Source organism: Urocitellus parryii, unplaced genomic scaffold (assembly GCF_045843805.1).
Source record: "Urocitellus parryii isolate mUroPar1 unplaced genomic scaffold, mUroPar1.hap1 Scaffold_53, whole genome shotgun sequence".
NCBI lineage: Eukaryota > Metazoa > Chordata > Mammalia > Rodentia > Sciuridae > Urocitellus > Urocitellus parryii.
In genome coordinates, this window is record NW_027554068.1 from 3630614 (window position 1) to 3651000 (window position 20387).

Below are 20387 nucleotides of genomic sequence, written 5' to 3' on the forward strand. Positions count from 1 at the left end.
AGAGGACAGTCAGGGGCTTTGAGTGTGGGGATCCAGAGGAGGACTGGAAATGGGGGAAACAGATCCAGACTTCCATGCAATGAATGAACATTGGAAGGTAAAGAGAGAAAGGAATGAAAAATGGATATCATTTCAAGAGTATGGGAAAATTCCAAGGGACAGGGGTCGGGCCCCTGGTCCAGTAGCAAGAGAAATGGCAACAAAGGAATAAAATCGTAGGCTATTTTGGAATTAGAATTAAAGGGAAACGGTAAATATTTTAATTCATAGACGGTTTGAAAACCACAGATGAGGCAGAAGGATAATTAAGCTCATCTCCAAATGGCAAAAGTATTTTTTATGCTTTTGCCTATCCCTTTGGTATATAAATAAGTAGTCATTAAAGTAGGACAAGGAGCAAGTGTTCACTGCAAAGATGATCAATTTGGGTTAAGACATGTGGAGATGTCCAAGTGAAAATATCATTGTGACACACAGGGAAAAGGTCTGGGCTGGCTAAATAAATTTGACAGCCATCAGAATATAATTGTCAAATCAAGTGATGGGGTGATACACAAGGAGGAGGACAAAAGGGAACTAGTATTTGCTGAAAACTTACCCCTCTGCAGGTACTTAACATACATTATCTCATTCAATTCTCCAAACAATTTATAAAACTGCCATCATTGCAGAGAGCTCAAGAAAAATAAGAGCAAAGAAGTCTTTAGATTTTAGCATTAGGAAGTTACTTTCAGCAGACAGATGGAAGCAAAAAGTGTAGAAGCTAGGACACAATGGGCAGAGTTGTAGCCAGGAACTGGGAAGGTGGAGGTGGCAGAACCACAGTCAGCAGTAGGAGAGTCTGTACCCTGTAACCGGGAGAGAAGGCTACGGAAAGTTTAAAAGCCACATAGTTAATAGGGAAAGAAGGGAGGATTGAAGGGAGAGCCTACGTCTGTAATGTCCACACAGATGACAGGAAACTCATGTTTGTTTTTTGTTTACAAGGAAGGTAAAAAGGATTACAGAAGGAATAATTAAACAAACAAACAAAAGGCTATTCAGGAGGAAGATCTGGGGTCCCAGTGGCCACAAAGAGGAGAGTGGAAGGAAATAGGTTACTATTGAGAGAAGGAAAGAAGCTTAATGGTCTCTGTCCGTCTCTCATTTGCTTCTAATAAAAGTAACTGAGATGGCTTGTGATGCTAATAGGAAAAAAAAAAAGACAACTTATTTGCTTTCAATCTTCATGAAGTTCAAAGGTTAATACTATTTAAATATATGGCAATCTAAGTTTCCCCTTGTCACACAGGGAAAGGTTTAACTACTTCTTTCTGTTTAAGAAGTATAGGATTTGAATTTGGTAATAACTTCTTAATGACAGAATTGTTAGCAAACGCTGCAAATTCTATCTTAATCAGCAGAATAAAATTCAAACAGCACAAACCAGGATTTGTTATTCATTCAAGAATATTGAGGAAAAATCTTCTGAGGCAAATGATATACCCGATTTCAAATGATATTAGGAATATGGAAAGCAATAGACACATATTATAATGTGTCAAGGGCAATAAAATAGTACAAACAATATCATCAACAATGAGAGAAGAGCTAACATGATACAGTAATAGCTTTTATGTGGTAGAAATGACAACTGAAATCCCAGATAACAAAAATATGTATTGGATGATGATGTTCACTAGGGTAAAAAGTCTAAACACACACACTCACACCCACACCCACTCACACATATTGTGTAGTAACCTGGATAAAATAATCCCAACCTATATCAAAGTAAAGGTATCTGAGGTCAACATAAAATGAACACACTAAACTCATTCATTCTACTATGACATTACAGCTATGAAAGAACAAATCATTATGTGGAACTCAATTTTAGAAGATAAGAGAAAAATCTCTTTTTCTTAAGAAAGAAGTGGTTTGCTCATGCACAACGAAAGTTAAAGTACAAAAAACACCCACCAGCAATAACATGTCATGAGACTAGCAGGCCACGTGTACTTGAATGTAATTATCAAAAGTGGGTAAGTATCAATGCCCATTATTTTATGGTTGCAAGTGCCCTGGGATCAATTAATCTAATGTCATGGTCAACACTATTACTGATATGTCCTTTATCAGGCTTTACTGTGGGAAAATACTCCAAGAAAATGCTCATGTGATTTGAAAACTGCTTCATGGGACAGCATTCAGTGAGTAGTGGAAATGATCTGATTCTGCTAAAATTTATTTCTAAACCACATACCGCCTGTCTGGTGGGTGTTGCATATGGCCAATCTCCTCTGGGCAATCCTGCAACATGGGCTGGAGTTCTTCCTGTGGGGACGGGGTCAGAGTGGCAGTGGAATGATGGCTATAGGACACAGCAGCTGGAGAAGAAGCTGCTCCCCGCACAGGAGGTGTGGGGCCTCTTTCATCTTCCTCCTCTTCTAATTCATCCTGCTGCAAATACATCCGTGCTGGTGGTACAGGACATGGCATTTCTTGATCATAGCTGAAACAACATGTTATGTGTTACTATAAGAACATGCTGACTTACTTCAGTTTCTCCCAATGAACTACTGCTATAGTAAGTGGAATGTCAGCTTTGACTTGTTTTCAAATATGAAGAGAGAAATGAATTGTGGAAGAGCTTATTGAAGAAGAGGAAAAGGAAAAATTTTGTACAAGACTTCTAGTTTGGATGAATGAGGAAACTGCTAGGCTACTTGATCACAAAGAAAACAGAGGAAAAGTGTTACACAGAGTGAGACAGTGGGATTAGGAAAGCAAAAAAGATACAAAGCACCCACACGATTTGAGCATCAACTTTCCTGAGCTAATGTCATCAATTTAGGTGGTAGAGAATAAACAAGAGAGATGTAATGAAATTACAACTTATATAATGCAATACATCACCGCCCTGCTAATTCTTCTAAATCATAGTAAGGAGTCATTGTTTTAAAAAGTCTGCTATCATAAAGATTTTTGAAGTATTACATATACTATTTTTCTCTGCAAGATTGTAAATTATTATTAGCATATTATACAGGCTGAGAAATTATAAAGAAACAGTAAAAAAACCCACTTAACATAGTTTAACTTAGTATATATCAAATGTACTATGTTCTATTCCTCCAGTGCAACATATTCTCAAGAAGATGCAAAGATGGCATTGCAGATAGTCTGATGATGAAGTTCTAGACCCTGAGCAAAGGACTTTCTAAATTCTTTCAAAGGGAGAGATACTGGAAACAACTTACATAGTTCAATAGAACTCTCTTTTGAAAATGCAAATAGATCATTATTTCTTCAGTTGGGCACAAAATGAACTGGTTGGTTTGAATTTAGGATGGTGAGTGAAAAATACAATACCCCTAAACAGTAAAATGCTCTTCTGCTCCTGGGCTAGATCTGAGTAGGAAACAAGATAAATCTGGAGAGTACTTACACTTTTCTATCTTATCTTATCCCAGGAATATGTTTAATGATTAGAATGACAAAGATGTACTGCATTATATAAACTGTTTGATTACTGCTCTCTCTTATTTGTTCTCTACCACCCCGCCTTGTTTACTTTACCTTAGGAAAACTGATGCTTAAATAATGTGGTTGCTTTTTATCTTTTTTAATTCCCTAATCCTCCTACCTCAATTTTTGTAACTCCTTCTTATGTTTCCTTTGTTATCAAGTAGCCAAGCAATTTGCTCACCTATCCAAATTAGTAATCTTGAAGAGAATTATTCCTTTCTCCTCTTCATTAACCTGTCTCACAATTCATCTCTATTCTACCTATAAGGACTCTCTACAATCTGTTCCCTTGTTTTCATCTGTTGCATGTCCTACTGCAATAATCTTTTAATTGATCTCTTTGCCGCCAGTCACTCCTTGCTTCGCCATGGTCACATTGTTCCAAAATTGCTTTACTATAATACAAGTCACTGTCAGGTCGTTCATTTGCTCCAAGTAATAAATGGCTCTCTAATTGCTTAGAGAATAAAATAAAAATGCTGCAGCAAGGCATTTGAGTATCGGCATAATCTGGCTTACGTTTGCCTTCCCAGTTTTCCCACCCCTGCCATGTTAGTTTTGCAAAAGTCCATATCTCTGCATGGTCCCAGGATCCATAAAAATCCCTGCTCTTAATTGATAACTTTATCATTTTCAAGGTGAAAAACACTTATCAGCAGATTAGATTCATTCTTACCAGGCAAATCAAATCTTTCTCTTTGGGGAGAAGTTGTATATCTTGTAGTATTTTTTTTAAATCTACAATAGCATATTTTATTTTAACCCTTTTTAGTCAACTAAAATAGAAGAAAATATTCTATTAAAATAGCCTGGAAAACAAACTATTATGACCAAACTTATCTTCACGATTTGCAGATTCTATATTCGCAAATTCACTGATTCAGTGAATTTGAAACCCCCATATCAATACTAGTGATGTTTTTGTGGCCATCTTCATACATACAAAAAGACACCAAAAAATTGAACCACCTGACATGCATGTACCCAGCAGAAGCAAAACAAGACAACACATATTTTCTTTTGTCAGCTCTCACATCATTTGAACAGTTGATTTAGGGCCCACATTGCTTGAAATTTTCTTGCTTAATATCAGTGATTTCCCTGTTAAAAATGGCACCCAGAGGAAATGTTAACATGCAGCTTGGCACTCCTAACTTAAGAGGGTTGTGATGTGCCTAACAGAGAAAATGTGTCTATAACAGATGTGTTTTCTCAGAAATGACACTATATTAATGAAAAATATATATTAAATAATGGTGCTTTAAACAAAACACATATAAAAAAAGGCCTCAGATCAACCAAAATGTTGTGACCTGAGGCTCAAAGAATCTAACCCTGTATTTCCCCTAGAGACTAATGGTTCCATATTCACCAATTCAGTGTTCACAGCAACTTTATAAAACATAACTACTATGGATAATGGGAATCACCTGTTAACATTTTTGTAAAAGAATTTTACTTGAAAATATATGTTATTTAAAAATGATTAAAAAACAGAAGCACAGAGGTTTTGTCTTCTGTGCACAGCTGGGACTGTAAAACTCTTTTTTATAAGAATTAAAAAACAAAGCCTTTATTTCTATAAAGTCATTGAAAAGACTATTTCCAAGTAGATTTCATTTTTTTTGTAGTTAATTCTCTAAGTCAAGAGAATTCTCTGCTTTTAATCTCACTACTAAAGCAGCTGTTTTGTTTTGTTTGAGGTATCATGTCCAATTATAAAGATTCTGGAATGAGAGGAAGCACTCTAACTTTTCATTTTTTCATGTGGACTATTTGTTCTTGTTAAATCCTTCTGAGAAATAGTTCAGGGAAGTTTAAACCTCTACAAGTAATTTTCAGCATAATGTGATAATATCTAAGAAAAATGTAGTCTCCAGAAATTGTGGTATGTAAATCCACATAATTATTTTATGAAAACTTAACAATGTGTCAAAGAAATTCTAACACAGTCATGTATCACTTAACTACAGGAACATGCTCTAAGAAACACCTTGTTTAGGGATTTCATGACTGTCTGAACTTCAGAGTAGATTTAGACAAACTCCCATGGCATTAACACAAACCGGGCTAAATAATATAGCCTATTGCTCCTAGGCTCTGGACCTGTATATCATCATACTTAATACTGAACGCCTCTGTAACACCAGGGGAAGTAGTCAGGTATCTAGGCACATCTAAGTATGGAAAAGGTACAGTACAAATAATAGACAATGGGAATTTTTCTGCTCCATTTTAATATTATGGGAAGAGCATCATATATGTGGTCTGCCATTGACTGAAATGACCTTAGGCAGTGCATGACTATTTTGAAAATCACAAAATCATATGTGAAATTCTATATATACAAACTCAAGATTTCCTCTGTGTGTGTGTGTGTGTGTGTGTGTGTGTAATTCCCAGTTCCTAAAGAAGTTTCTAGAGCACTCATTCTTTTATGGGCATCCCTGAGGAGGGTTTTAAAGCGACACTGATCAACATTGTCTTATTTAGAGATAACACTGTGAACTTCAGGAGTCAGTCTCCTCTGACTCCTTCAGGAGTCAGTACAGGGTAACAACTACTTGGGTGGGTATAAGCAAATGTATTATACCATTCACAGGTTATGTTCCGCCTACCTTTCATCTACAGAAATACTGTACTCTTCACTGTTGCCATGGGGAGAAGGATGTGCCGGGGGAGGAGGAAGCAAGTCTGCCCAGTTCATGCCACCCTGTTTGGGAACCTTGGGTGTCCGTGCCCCTTTCTTGTGCCCTTGACTTCCTAGAGAAGAAATTAAGTACAAGTCTTTTATTCCTGGCCTTTAATTTTTTTTTCCTATTATCCATGATTAATTATTTTCTGTGAATATGATCTTATAATTTATTCAGGTATATAGAGATAAACACACTTTTCTTCATTAATTTTAATTCAGAATTTTATAGAAGAGAAGAAGCAAAGAATTGTCAATTTAACTGTAGAACGCATAGCAAAAAAGCAATAAAACCATAAATGAATTTTACAAGTCATATCATTAATAGTGATCTTCCTACAGTAATTAATTGCATTATGGATTATCATCTAAAACAAATGAGCTGTAGACATATTTTCTGGAGTGCCTTTCTATTATTTAATTGCTGAAACCTAAAATACAATATGATACAGATACGATCTATTAGAGTTCCACTGTTGCATTAAATCACTGAATATATATAATTTGTACTTGTCCATTGAAATGTTTTGGGCACAATGAAATTATTAGTTTTCTTCAGAAGGGCAGATACAGATGAGAATAAATGCTGGAAGAACTAATATAACTAACGACAAAAGAAGCCAAAAAATGCTCTTAGAAAGGGACAGACATCTTCTCAGCCGCTGTTTCTATAAAATTGTGGCTTATAGTAAAATAATGTTGCTGAACGTTCCTAATAGTTTGAAATAACCCAATTCTTCAAGTGCTACAGTTTTCCAATTTTAGATTTGGTGTATTCTTTGAACACCATAGATGCATATGTTCCCCTTTTAAAACCTTCAGGTCAAAAGGTATCTGGGGATAAAGTTCTCCCCCTGAATATATTTTAGAATCATATTTATATTATAGACAATAATTGTTAATTGCAATTGAATTGTAATTGATTTTTCTCATATGATCCTGTAATATCAGTGAATTGTCTTGATCTTTTTTTTTTAATCCTAACTTAAACAGCTACATGTCACCCTGCATATGACACAGGTCTTAGCTTACTCAGTGGCAGAGGGACTTACTTTTTTTTAAGTCACTTGGGAATTTTCTAACGGCAGTGTTTGTTATACCAGATGTTCTTGCCTTGGTATGTTACAACACCAAGTGTGGGCTGAGGAACAGGCTGTTACTAATAAACTGTGACTCCAGCCCTGAGCCTGGGTGTCTCTGTTTCTGTCTGTCACTCGGTTGTTATGTACTGGGGTGACTGGGCATGCATGACAGAGTCAACATTGGCCAGTGTCTTCCTCTGGATTTCCTGAGACACATGCATGGTAGTAACTCCACCTGACCCAGTGACTTGACCCATACAAACCTTTCCTGTACTTCATGTACTAGCTTTACTTGCTCCCTACCTTCACCAGACCTCACTCCTTTATAATTGTTTTACCAAATATCCACAGAATAACAGGTGATGAATAGCAGCATGGCATCATGGTCTCAGTGTCTAAGCTAAGAGATGGAGAAGGTCAATCGAAAATTAATAACCTAGAAACATGGGGTTTTTCCCCTATTAAAATATGATTTTCTCTATAAGTAAGAATATAAAGATGAAATGACATCAACATTCAAATATCTAAATATTTTATGTTTTTATGTTTTTCCCAAAAGTAGATCTTTGACATTTTTAAGTCAGTTTACTTGATTTAAAAAAGAAAAAAAAATATTTGATAATATTTTCATTGTTAATACAAATTAATGTACAGTAGATTCTGAGAAAATCTACAAAGAAAAAGGGCCATTTCTAAGCTCCTTTAAATAAGAAAAATTTCAACACAGGTTAGAAAATGTTAAACCAGCATACTTTAGCTAAAAGAAGGCAGCAAACTGTGAATGTGATGTTCTTTACAGAAGGAGGTAGAGACACTTGGCTAAAAGAACCTAGCAATGACTTTGATCCAGTTGCTGGGAGGTGCCATTTCTACCCTCTCCTGCAGATACATGCTCCATTCAAGACCAATTAGTTTGTTCTCATTGTGGTGTGACTTGCCACATGTTAGTTCTAATAATGAACCACCTTTAATTAGAAAAACAGGACTTAAGTACCATCAAGCTCCCATCTGCAACCCCTATCAGGAAAACAGCTGGCAAACAGCTGTCCCAGCATGAAGACCACAGGGAGGAGTCTCTGTGGTTTTTGAGGCATGGACAAATTGAGGCTGAGAGGTTGCTTTATGAGGCTCTTGAACAAGAACGGAGGGATCACAGAGAAAGTACAAACTGAGACAGTAGCTGGATCTCAGGTTATTGTCTCTCAGGTTTTTACAGTGCTGAAGTGTACTTAAACGTTACTTGCTTTAATAGCATTATTTCAAATGGTAACAGATTTATCTGATTACCTATATGTACAACATTTCTTATGTTATATTTTGGAAAAGGGAGAAAAAAGTTTCAGCTGCCTTTAAAGTTTAGTGGTAGCTGCTTTTAAATTTTAGTTCATACTTTTGATTTACTGATAAAGGAAGAAAACAGGGAGCTTAGTATTTGATACCTAATGGAAAATAAAATGGTTTACTGAGAATATAGTCCCTTAAACTGAAAAAATAAGACCCATGTCTGATATAAAAAACAAAAACCCAAGCCTGATATAAAGAAAGATTAGATTCAAATGATATAAAGTGATTCAATACTTCAGTCCATCTGGGGCTGTACCATCTTTTAAACAGAGAGGTAGATGTTTCCTGGGATCCCCTTACCAGATGTACTACTGCCCTGATCCGAACTGTTGTAGGATCCTCCCGTATTCTGGTCATATGATTGATTGTATGGAATCGTTGGAGGAACTGTGTCATTTGCTCGATAATCTAGATATTTCAGATAGAAAAAAATATATACATTTATGTTTTCTTTGTGAGTTATTTCTAATCTCTTTATTTTGTATATATTTCTGAGTACATTAAGAAACCAATTGTCTGTTTTTCTCTTTTATTTTTAGATTCAAATTGTCAGGCTATGAAAAGACTTACACTCAAAATGGATGTCTATATATCCATTTAAAAATATAGGAATAGAAACTGGGGGTATAGCTAAGTGGTAAAGCACATACTTAGTATGCATGAGACCCAGTACCCTCAATCAGTAGTACTCTCCCCCCAAAATATGTACATACATGTATATATAGTAACAAAATAATTCTAACAAGAATAAATCAGAAAATGCCACATCTGCAACTCATAAAACATAAATTGCAATAAAATAAAAATAAAACGGAAACTTGTCAGCTAGATGATATCTCATAAAAATGTATCCCTGATAAGAAAATAAAATATCTAATCTGCCCCAGAAATGCTTCTCCTTATTTAGGCAAAGGTGAAAATCCAGATGATAAGCTTGCTACTGGAATGTAGTCAGTAATAATCTGTCAGCCTAGCTGCATTCCGGGGTCTTTATTACACTCTGACATACCAAATCTGCTTACAAGCAGTACAAACAATAAATCAGAGTTCTGAAATGTTTGTACAGAGGACTGTCAGAGCTTTCTGAGGTCCAGAGTAAAACCACACACTATGGAAAAATAATGTAATGATTTGAATCCCCACAGTAATTTCCAGAGCTGCATAATCTGCTCTCAATTTTGTCAGTCTTTGTCATCAATGTATGTAGGAATCTTAATAAATATTTATTAAATTGGATTATTATACCAGTTAAGTACCTTCTCAAACTTGGGAAAAAGCTAGATGACTTTATTATCAAATTAAAACATGACATGAACTTAATGAAATGTTTAAATTATCTTGTTATACTCTCCAGCTTCACAAAGTTTTATTTTTGAAGAAAATGCTCTCAACTCAAGCCTAAGAAAATAAATCCGTACCTCTAATTATGTAACATAAAATGCATTCTTGACCAGGATACGTGCACAACATTGCCCCATCTATTCAAATTAGAGCAATCTAGTTATAGCTAGAGGTATATAACTTTGCAAATCATGTTATTAAAGCAGTAGCCTGAAGAACTACAAAGAAATCAAACACCTATCTCTTTCAACCCACATGCATTACAACATTACAATACACAGATATTCCCCTCAGGCCATAAAATACTATTCTGCTGCTTCAAGTTAATACTAAACTCCATTTATTTTAGGTTCTATACTGGCAGACTTCAATCAGGTCAACCCAAGAAATTGAGGTTCTAAAATTATATACATCATAGCAATCTCAGGAACCACACAAGGTCTGAGAAATACAACAAATTGAACCACTTCTCCAGTTCAAGTTTAATTTAATTATTTTTCTTCAGTTTGATATAAAAAGGCCCTTCATTCATAGGACCATGTAGAAGCAATTATCTTCCATCCTCAAGTGGAAAGAGTGGAATAGTCTATTTATTGAAAATTCGAGGTATTGTGACAGTTGTACATCTGCCTTATGAATAAAAGATTGTATGTCCTCAGCAATCCCTCACCTACTATTAAATTTAAATTAATCTCAAAACCATTTAAAAATACTTATATATTATTATAAAATCAATTTTCCAAGCTTATTGTGGTGCTAATTAACTCTTTGACACTGGAAATTCCGAAACCAAAGAAAGAAGAAAATCACAATAACCAAAGGAAAGAGGTGACTTTCGAGTCACAGACAGTTGTTGACATCTAGTGCCGAGGGGCTAAGAATGTCAACATGGGAAAGAGAAGGAATAAGGGCCGAGCTGTTCACCTTTGTTCAGTTTGTTTTGCTCCATGATGTTATACTGAATTGGTGCCACTTCTTGTTTCTGCTGACCGGGTGGTTTCCAGTGCTTCTCGCTGGAGTCCCCGCTGCCATTGTTCATGTTATTGGTGAGGTTGGACTGGATGAGCTGGGTGGTGGCATAAGGAGTGGGCTGCCCTGATGGATTGACAAAACGCCCGTACTTCAGATTTGGGCTATTGAAGGTTTTCATCTCATTGATTTTGTTACTAAGATCCACATCACCATAAACAGTTGACTCAGGGAGCATCAGATTTGTTTGTTTGTTATCCAGTTGGTTGTTATAATTTGCTATACAATCAGCTATGTGCAATGGAGAGGAAAAGGAAAAAGTCATTCTGCATGGTTATTCGTTTTCAATTTCTTTCTAAGAAGCTTTGTGAGTCACAGTAAAATTGCGATGTAAAGTACAAATGGGCTTAAATTAGATCAATAGAAAGGGCCCCATATTCATATGGACTTTCTAAGGGAAATCAAACTTGAGGGAATAAGAGCATCCAGAGCATTTGTGTAGAGAGGACATAATTATAAACTTATGCCACTGCTGTATGCTAAATAATTCATCTAATTTAAAATAGGAATTTCCTTTAACAACCATTTTAACAGGAATTCCACTAAAATAATACATACGTGAATCTTTGTTAACTTTAAATTTTCTAGTCTTGGGTTAATGAACTATTTGAAGCTACAGAACAAAGCACATAAGAATCCAAAGAGGAAAATGTATCCACAGGTCAATTCTAATATTTTTATCCTCAAAAGATAAGATGAGCAGGGATAAGGTGATAGTTAATAGTGCTTAGGAGAATTTTATTAGTTCCTATCTTGGTCATATAGGGTAATCATTATTGAAGAGAAATGCTACATAATCATTTTTTCATGGTTTCGTAATGACATCCCAAGTATAAAATGACAATAATGATGACAAAATGAACCACACTAACCAGGTCACTTAATCAAATAATGCCTGAAATAATATCTACTATGTCTAATACCTCATTCCACTCTGATCTTCCCTTCATTGAAATATTTAGAAATTAAATAACTGATCACACACACACACACACACACATACGCACGCACGCACACACAAACACACACACAGAGAGAGAGAGAGAGAGAGAGAGAGAGAGAGAGAGATATTTAAGGCCTATGATTGAAAATATTAAAACAGCAGGAATAATTAAAGTCATATTGTAAGGATAAACATTTTTAAATTAAAAAAGGTGCTATGGAAAAACATCATTATTCTATTCAGATTGATTAAAAGTGGCACTATCACTAACAGGTCTCTTTAAGAATTGGTTTTAACTGGATATCTTAATAAATGAAAATTAACATGCTTTCTACTGAAGATGTAAATATGAATATAATCTTAAGAAAAATTTTCAGCTTCTCTATGTTACTAAATTTAGCTACTTAATTTAATCATACATGATCAAGCAGCAGAGATATTTGGTACATCTGGATTACAGTAATTCTCATATCAAATTTCTAGGAATTGTTTTGTTTAATGATGATTAAAAAATAATCTAAAGGCACTATACTCATTTTGCTTTGCCAATATTTCTATATGAGTGTTATCCAAAAGGTCTTCTAAAAGTGTTGGACTTGTCCTAGACTCCAGTGTCCAATATAGTTGCCACTGGCCACATAACAGCTATGGAGAACTTGAAATGTGGGTAGTGAGAATGAGGAGCTGAATTTCAAACTGTATTTTATTTAGTTGATTTGAATTTAAGTAGCCATCTGTTGCCAGTAACTATCATACTGGACAATGCAACATATTAATTCCAGTAGGTGTCCCTTTTGTTTATGATACATGACTATCTATATAGACAGCAGAACCTGGGCCTCTGGAGGACACACGCTAGTTGTGTGAATGGTCATATCCACATCTAATAATGGAGACATGGGATTGTTTTTAGGGTAGACATATTCATAGTTCTATGATTTGTTCTTTATAATTTATTACATCTTTACTTACATGCCATCTTCTCATTCTCATTTCCTTAGCTCCAGGCATTATTTTACTTTCATAGGCATCTTATTTGTTTCTTTACAACTATTTAAATGTTTCCTATCTTATTAATAATGGGACTTTTTGTTTCATAAGAAATTATCTGTATTTTTTTCTGCCTTTAGATCTTGCAGTGCTCCATATCTACTTGTCTTACTGTGATGTTTTAGCATGAAATTTTAGTGAAGTAATTTACTCACACATATTTCAGAACCAAAGTATAACAGACTATAAATGTACACTTACACACCTGAAATATATATGGATGTGTGTATTTCTTATGTCTTCAGGATTTACATCTATACTATAATATCTGATTTAAACTTTCATTTAAATTTTTTTGTTATTATTCTTGTTCAGATATTATAACTCTTACTGTTAGAATTAAGTCCACTCAAACTATGGATTTATTGACCTTTTGATCTTTGTTATTTATTCCTAAAATCATGAATATAATAAATTATTGCAACTAAACTTATCATTGTACTCATTCTTATAAATGATTGTGCACGACTTTGTTTTCTTGCAATCTATGCTAGAGCTTGTCTTCTTCATTCTCTGAGGAAATCTTGGTGGAGGGTGAAATATAAAAGTTTAGAAATGGAGAAAATATTTGAATCATGCTAGCTTGCTACACAGTGTTGGACATTTCATGAAAATGTGGATCAAAGTTCCCTTCCCCAGGTGGGCAGAGGGAAAGGAAAATCAGCTGCTTCTGGATAACTAGCCCAAGGCCAGTGCATATCTCCCTCTCTCCGTGTCCCTAACCTGGGCGGCTGTAGGTGGTCAGGTTGCTGTGGCTGTTTCCATTGCCCGCGGTGCAGCAGTTGATGGAGCAGTCATTGTGGCTGTTGCCAGTATTAGGCCACTTGTCTGCCAGCCACAGCTGTGCGGCAGGTTCACTGATGTTGAGAAGTCCTGGCCTAGAGAGAAAAAAAAAGAGTAAATGTTATATGGACAGAAAATAATATTTTCTATTCAGAATTGCAGCAAATATTTCATTTAATTGTTCTTACAATAATTTGGTGCATTATACTGAATGATATTATTCTTTTTATTTACAGAGAGGCAATTATAATATATTGTTCCAGATGTATCTCAGTGCACACAGCCATACATCTGTGAACTGGTACTGCTGTACTTCAGACTTAAAATCTTTTACTGTTTACAATGTTCTATTCTGCCTTTAGTCATGGTGATTGAAAAATCAAACGTGGAATCTGAAAACACAGATGCATAAAGACTTTTAGTAACTAAAAATTATTCTAGCTAAATCTGTTTGCATTTCTTCATTTTTGACCTATTAAAAAATTGCAACTCTTCTCACAACTTCATTAAAAAAATGCAACAATTTCCTTTATGGAGACAATGAACCCTTCACATTAGGCAGATTTACAGATTTTGCTTCCAACCCATGTTTAAGAAACAGTGAGCGCAGACTGGCGTGACATTTTGCACAGAGCTACAATGATGTTTCAGTGAACAGTTCTGTGAGCTTGTCAACATTTTCTGATGGTGACAATGTAAAATGCCGTGAGTTCCTAAATAAACAAAGGAAAGCTACTGAATGAAATCTGGTAAAACAAAGATGTCGACTAAAAGAAATATTAGCACTCATGTTTTTTTTTGGCACAACAGATGTTAATCCTCTTTCACCAAGTGCTGGAGAGGCCAAGTGCATCGGGAGTTATTAATGGGAGCCCTGGACCACCAGTGCCAGGGACTCAAACTGGAGTCCAAGAGCAGCATTCTTCACGTCCTTTTTCAACATTGACTCCGTGTGATAACTAAGCAAAAGAGGCGATGATGTATGATGTGCTGTCCAATCCTCAATAAACAGTCTGGCGCTACAGACTATGCAAAGATTTTCTTGGTGGTTTCATTTTCTTTGTTAAAATGCAATAACCAGCCTTCTCATTTACTTGAGAAGCAAGAAACTGACATTGCCCTCTAAATGGTTCCTATTTTGCCACAGAGAAACATATTTTGCAAGTGATGGTTATTTGTAAGTCAGTTAAAATGAAGAATATGGATTTGCAGTCCATATATCTGTATCCATATATGTGCATATTTATACAATTAAGGATGCATGTGTTTCCTCTTTGTTTACAGTGGGAGAGGCACTTTGAATTCTTTACATATATTCATTTATTGAACCATCACAGCCATTTTACAGGCAGGGATTGCTAATACCCAAGTTTTACAGATGAGGAAATGGGACACTTGGGGGAATTCAAGGCACATGGGCACAGCTATATGGAGTGAGTGAGTGACTACCTGGGATTCCAGCACAAGCTGTGGCCCTGGAGTTCACACCATGAACTAGGATGCTATAAACACACACTGGAGCCTGAGGAAGTTCCCTGAAGCTCTTAAACATTCTTAATGGAGAGTGAAAAAAATATCTGAAGGCCCCAAATTCAGGACAAAGTTGCTAAAATTGAATTACCTATTATAATTGTTGATAAAAATATGCTTTGAAGCCTGGTGCAGTAGTACATGCCTGTAATCCCAGTCACTCAGGAGGCTGAGGAAGGAGGATGGCAATTCTGAGGCCAGCCTCAGCAAAATAAAATAAAAAAGATCTGGGGTTGTAGTTCAGTGGTAAAACATCCATGGATTCAATCCCCAGTAACAGATAAATAAATAATTTGCTTTGAAGAGAAATGTCGCTGGACTTAAAATTTCATGCATTTAAATGATATCTAGTGTCTGTGAAATACATGTTGGTTATAGAACTTCTGCATCTAGTAACCTTTAGCTTTCCTACTTTATTTCTCCTTGAACTTAAACCATAAATGCTATCACTGTTGAAGTTATTCAAAATAAAACTCCCATTTTTGACACTGAAGAGATGATACTATGTCTGCAGTAGAGGTCAAGTAGAAATTCTCCACAGCTCAACTTATATGTTTTAATAGAAAGAGACAATATTTTCATGCTACTATGACTCCCTCTGTATGTCTGTGGTTGTGGGGAGTGTTAATATTTTTCCAGTGAATGCTTTGCTAGCATCACTGGCTTAGAGAACTTTTCATATAGATGGGTGATTTCCAACAGGAAGTAGGATTAACAACTCACATCCTGCTTTCTGTTTAGACTTGAGTTTGGAATGCTAATTATTTAAGGAAAAAGGTAAGCCATGTTCACTGTCCCATGATGGATCTTAAAATGCTGTGTATGTGTGTCCAAGGTCTTGGAGGAAGGTGAGGTCACTGGCAGCTACTCTGACAACAGAGCGTGAGAAGTCTTTCAAAGTAACAGCTTCACAGGCTCCCTGTATCCCTTAAAACTCATCAGCATGCATCAGACAATCAAACTACAGCCAAATATGAAGCAAAAGCAAAACATGTGTTCGTTACCGAGGTTAACGTGTGCCTAACACATCATTACATCATGTTACATATTAAGGGGACAGACCTGCGCCATGAAGGAGAAGAGGGCAAACGTGCACTAATAATTAGGAGGCAACTGCCTTCAATTCCTGCTCTGCTACTTGATACATTCCAATCACTCACTCTGAGAGAACCTGTTTAAACTGTTAAACCACAAAATATAAGACTATGGGGTTCCAGAGCTGGGGATATGGCAGAGGGGCCTTACAGAAAGTAAGTATTGTCAGCTGTGGGTCATGTCTGACCCCCTGCCAGGCTGAATGAGTGGCCAAGGTTTAAAGAGCACCTTCACCTGATGCTCCATTTCTCTCCTCCCTCTTACTGACAGGGAATGTGGTACTGGCTTTTCACCAGGTTATCTTCACTTGTTCACTGCTTTTTTTTTTGGAGTTTTCTCTAATTTTTCCTGGTTGAATCTGTGGTTTGAATTTTAAGCAGAGGTTTTGGAAGACGCAACTGGAATTTTCCAGGGAAAGAAAAGAAATTAATAAAGACGGCTCCTTAGTATTTCTATGTTTCTCTCCTGCGTTACCTCAAAGGTCATTTGCCATTTTCAAGTTGAGCCCAGAGTTCTCTTGGCTTACCATTATGTTATTCTCTCTTTTCTGAGAATAACTAAATGACAGTTTGGAGAACTAGGAGAGAGTTCCAGACCACCTCCTCATTTATTAGAGGACACAATCCAGCACCGAATAATTTCCTTAAAGTCATCAAGAACTGAATTGAGGTCTTCTGACATTCACTTATTAAATAACTCATTTGTTCTTTTTTTAGGTAACTTGTAAATGACTGAAAGTTCATACAGTTTTTGAATTTACTGATGTCCTTCACTGAACTACATTTATTACATTACAAAAAAAATTAACTTATCGATAAATAAACCTCATATTTTCTATAATCCAGGATCTCATATTCTCTTGTCAGAGGCAATTCTATCTACCAAGGTTGGCAAACTCTCTCTGTAAAAGGACCAAATAGAAACCACTGAAATCTCTGCAGGTCATTCAATTTCTGTTGTAACCACTTGACTTTTCTTTTATAGCTCAAATAAATGAGAGCCTGTCTGTATTCTTATAAAACTTCATTTACAAAAACAGATGGCAGGTGGACTCAGGGCAAAAGCTATAATTTGGTGACTCTTGATACAAAGAAAAGCAAATGCATTGTCTCCTCCTGGGTAGGAGACAATGTGATAGTTGCATAGTACAGATTTTGTAGAGGGTACAGCAGGTAAAATCTGATACACTAACTAGGGATAATGGGTGGGAAGACATTGTTAGCCTGTGTATAAGCAATGTGCCATGTAGCAAGGATACAGGACACTGACATACTGGAGATAAGCTGACACAAGGGATCATAGGGCACAGCACCTAATAGTGAAAAATGGGGCTGCAAAGTTCAAGACTTTATGGACTTCACAGGCTATGGCACGTTTGGACTTGATATTTTAAACACAGCAAGTTCTGCTGCAGGTGGGATTTTTCAACAGCTCAGGAACTTACACAATTAGCATGAATTTCAAAGATTATTCTGCCTCTACTGGAAAGAGAATTAGTAGACAACAGTGCTAATAAAACTGGATGAACTTAGGACAGCTGGGAGCTCATAGTTTTGGCAAGGGAGAATAAGTGCTTAAAAAGAAAGAATATCAGTCATAGTGGAGGGGTAAAAAAAAAAGGATCCATAGAACACAGTAATGGTTGCAGGAAGCAAAAGAGGATGATCAACAGATCTTAGCTTAGGTGCCATCAGCCAAGAGAGGTGGTAGGTCCAGGGAGGACCCATGAAGTTTGTGATGAATGAAGAAAACCAAGACAGGGGTTGGAGGTGAGGAAAGCCAAGTGGATATTGAATTTGCTATTCATTCTCTTTTCCAGTGACCACAAAACTCAGTGTTATGGTTTGGATCTGGAATGTCCTCCAAAAGCTCTTGTGTTGAAGATTGGTCCCCACGTAGCAAAGTTCGGAGGTTGGGCTTTTAGGCAATGATTGGATGGTGAGGGCTCCGACCTTATCAGTGGCTGAGTTCATTTGATCAGTGGATTAATCCACTTGATGGATTAATACATTGAGAGCTCAGCAGACTACTGGGAAGTGAGACCTCGTCAGAGGAAGTAATCACCAGGGGCATGCTCTGGAAGAGTTTATTTTGTCCTTGGCCCTTCCTCAACTCTCACCTCTCTGCTTCCCAGCTGCTGAGAGTTGAGCAGCTTTCCTCTGCCATACACCATGATGCTTGAGCCTAAAGAAATGAGGTCAATGGGGGCTGGGGTTGTAGTTCCTTGGTAGAGTGCCCGCCTAGCACGTGCAAGGTGCTGGGTTCAATCCATAGCACTACATAATATGTATTAAAAAAAAAGCTGCAGAAATGAAGTCAATGGACCAGAGCTTGAGACCTGTGAGACTGAGCCAAAACACTTTCCTCCCTAAGTTGTTCTTTTAGGTATTTTGGTCCTAGCAACCCCTCCCTACCCCCACACAGATTCATCATGGCTAGGAAAGAGGCCTCTTCTTAATGAACCTTCTCTTTCTCGTCCTACTTGATTTTTACCCCAGTACTTATCAACTGTTGACACTGTACAGTTGACCTTTTAAAAAATGTTTATTATCCATCTTCCATCTCTCCCACCATAATCAAATGCCCACAAGATCAGGAATTTTATCCACTTTGCTCACTGACGCATTCCAAGCAGCTAACACAGTATCTGCCCTGTAGTCAGTGTCCATTATAGTTAATGAATAAATACATTTAAAATTGTGTGTATAACTGTCAGTTGAGCACTGACTCTAAAATTTTTATTTAACTATTATTGCCTCTGTGACATTCCAGCATCTTTTATCAATTCATTTAGGAAAATGATGATTTCTAGTTAGTATTTGAGATATATCCATTTCACTGTCTGGATTCTGTTTTTCAGTTGAAAACGCTATGATTCTTTGTTAGTGAGCTTTCCAAATAGACAGTTCAGGAACTTGACAATTCTTTATTCCTGTCCTAGAAACCACCATTTCCCACCTATGCATTCCTGCCACTGTCTTCCATGAGACCATTTGGTCTGTCTGGGTTGTAAATTGTTTAGAGAAGGAGCTAGGTTAATATTTTATGGGTGTGCACGTGTGTATAAGCATGTGAACACATGCCCATGCACAGGAGCTAGTGCCAATAAAACTGAAGTCAACAGTCATGAATAGACACAGAGAGAGGTAGTTAAACAATCAGGCATTCCAGATTCACCCACAGGAAAATGTTCTCATGGCAGAAGCTCTTTCATGAATGTCTGGACTGTGACTTATATGGAATTCCCCTGGATGCAAAAATGTGTTCTGCTTTCATCCCTCAATCAAGTGGATTTACTCCTCATGAAAACCACCCCAGTATTTGGGTCTTTTGGTGGCTGGCTTTGTTTCACAGTTGTGAAAACAGGAAGTTAGTAGTACCCAGGAAAGAAAAGATTAATGCTTACTGACACATTTGTACAGCACCAGCTAAAGGCAGTCAATATATATATATATATTTAAATAACTCTTTGTCATAAACTAAGTTTAGTAATTTTCTTATTAGGAGGTATATTCCTTGGATTCAGGAATAATATCTTACTCATTTTTTGACTATTCAGTAGCTAACCATATTATCCGACCATATGAAGAAGGGCACTCTAATAAGCTAATTTAATTGAATTATAAATTGGTTTTGGTTAGAAATTTTTTTTCTCCCTTTGTGCCTAGGTGCTACTGTTTTTGAAAAAAAGAAAAATCACCTTATTGTGGAAAATCCTGGAACTTGCCTAATGTAATTTACATCCTGTTTCAGCCCCTTTAAGCCGCCTGTCACATTAATTTGTGATTTCTCTGTGAATATATTAAAGTTCACTGAATAATAATTACCTCAAAAATCATAAGTATAGGACTGAGGATATTTTTAGTTAAAGGGTGAAAAATTTCTTTGTTAACAAACTACCTAGATTTCTTTTTTTATCTGAATGTATTTCCCTGCAAACGGAGGTATCTACTAAGCTGAATTCATAACAAGAACAAACAAACATAAC

At 36.4% G+C, this 20387-nt stretch overlaps 1 pseudogene; it reads right to left on the reverse strand.

Annotated features, from left to right (window-relative positions):
* Positions 1-20387, reverse strand: part of LOC144252700 (roundabout homolog 1-like) — a 145775-nt pseudogene that overhangs the window by 26468 nt on the left and 98920 nt on the right.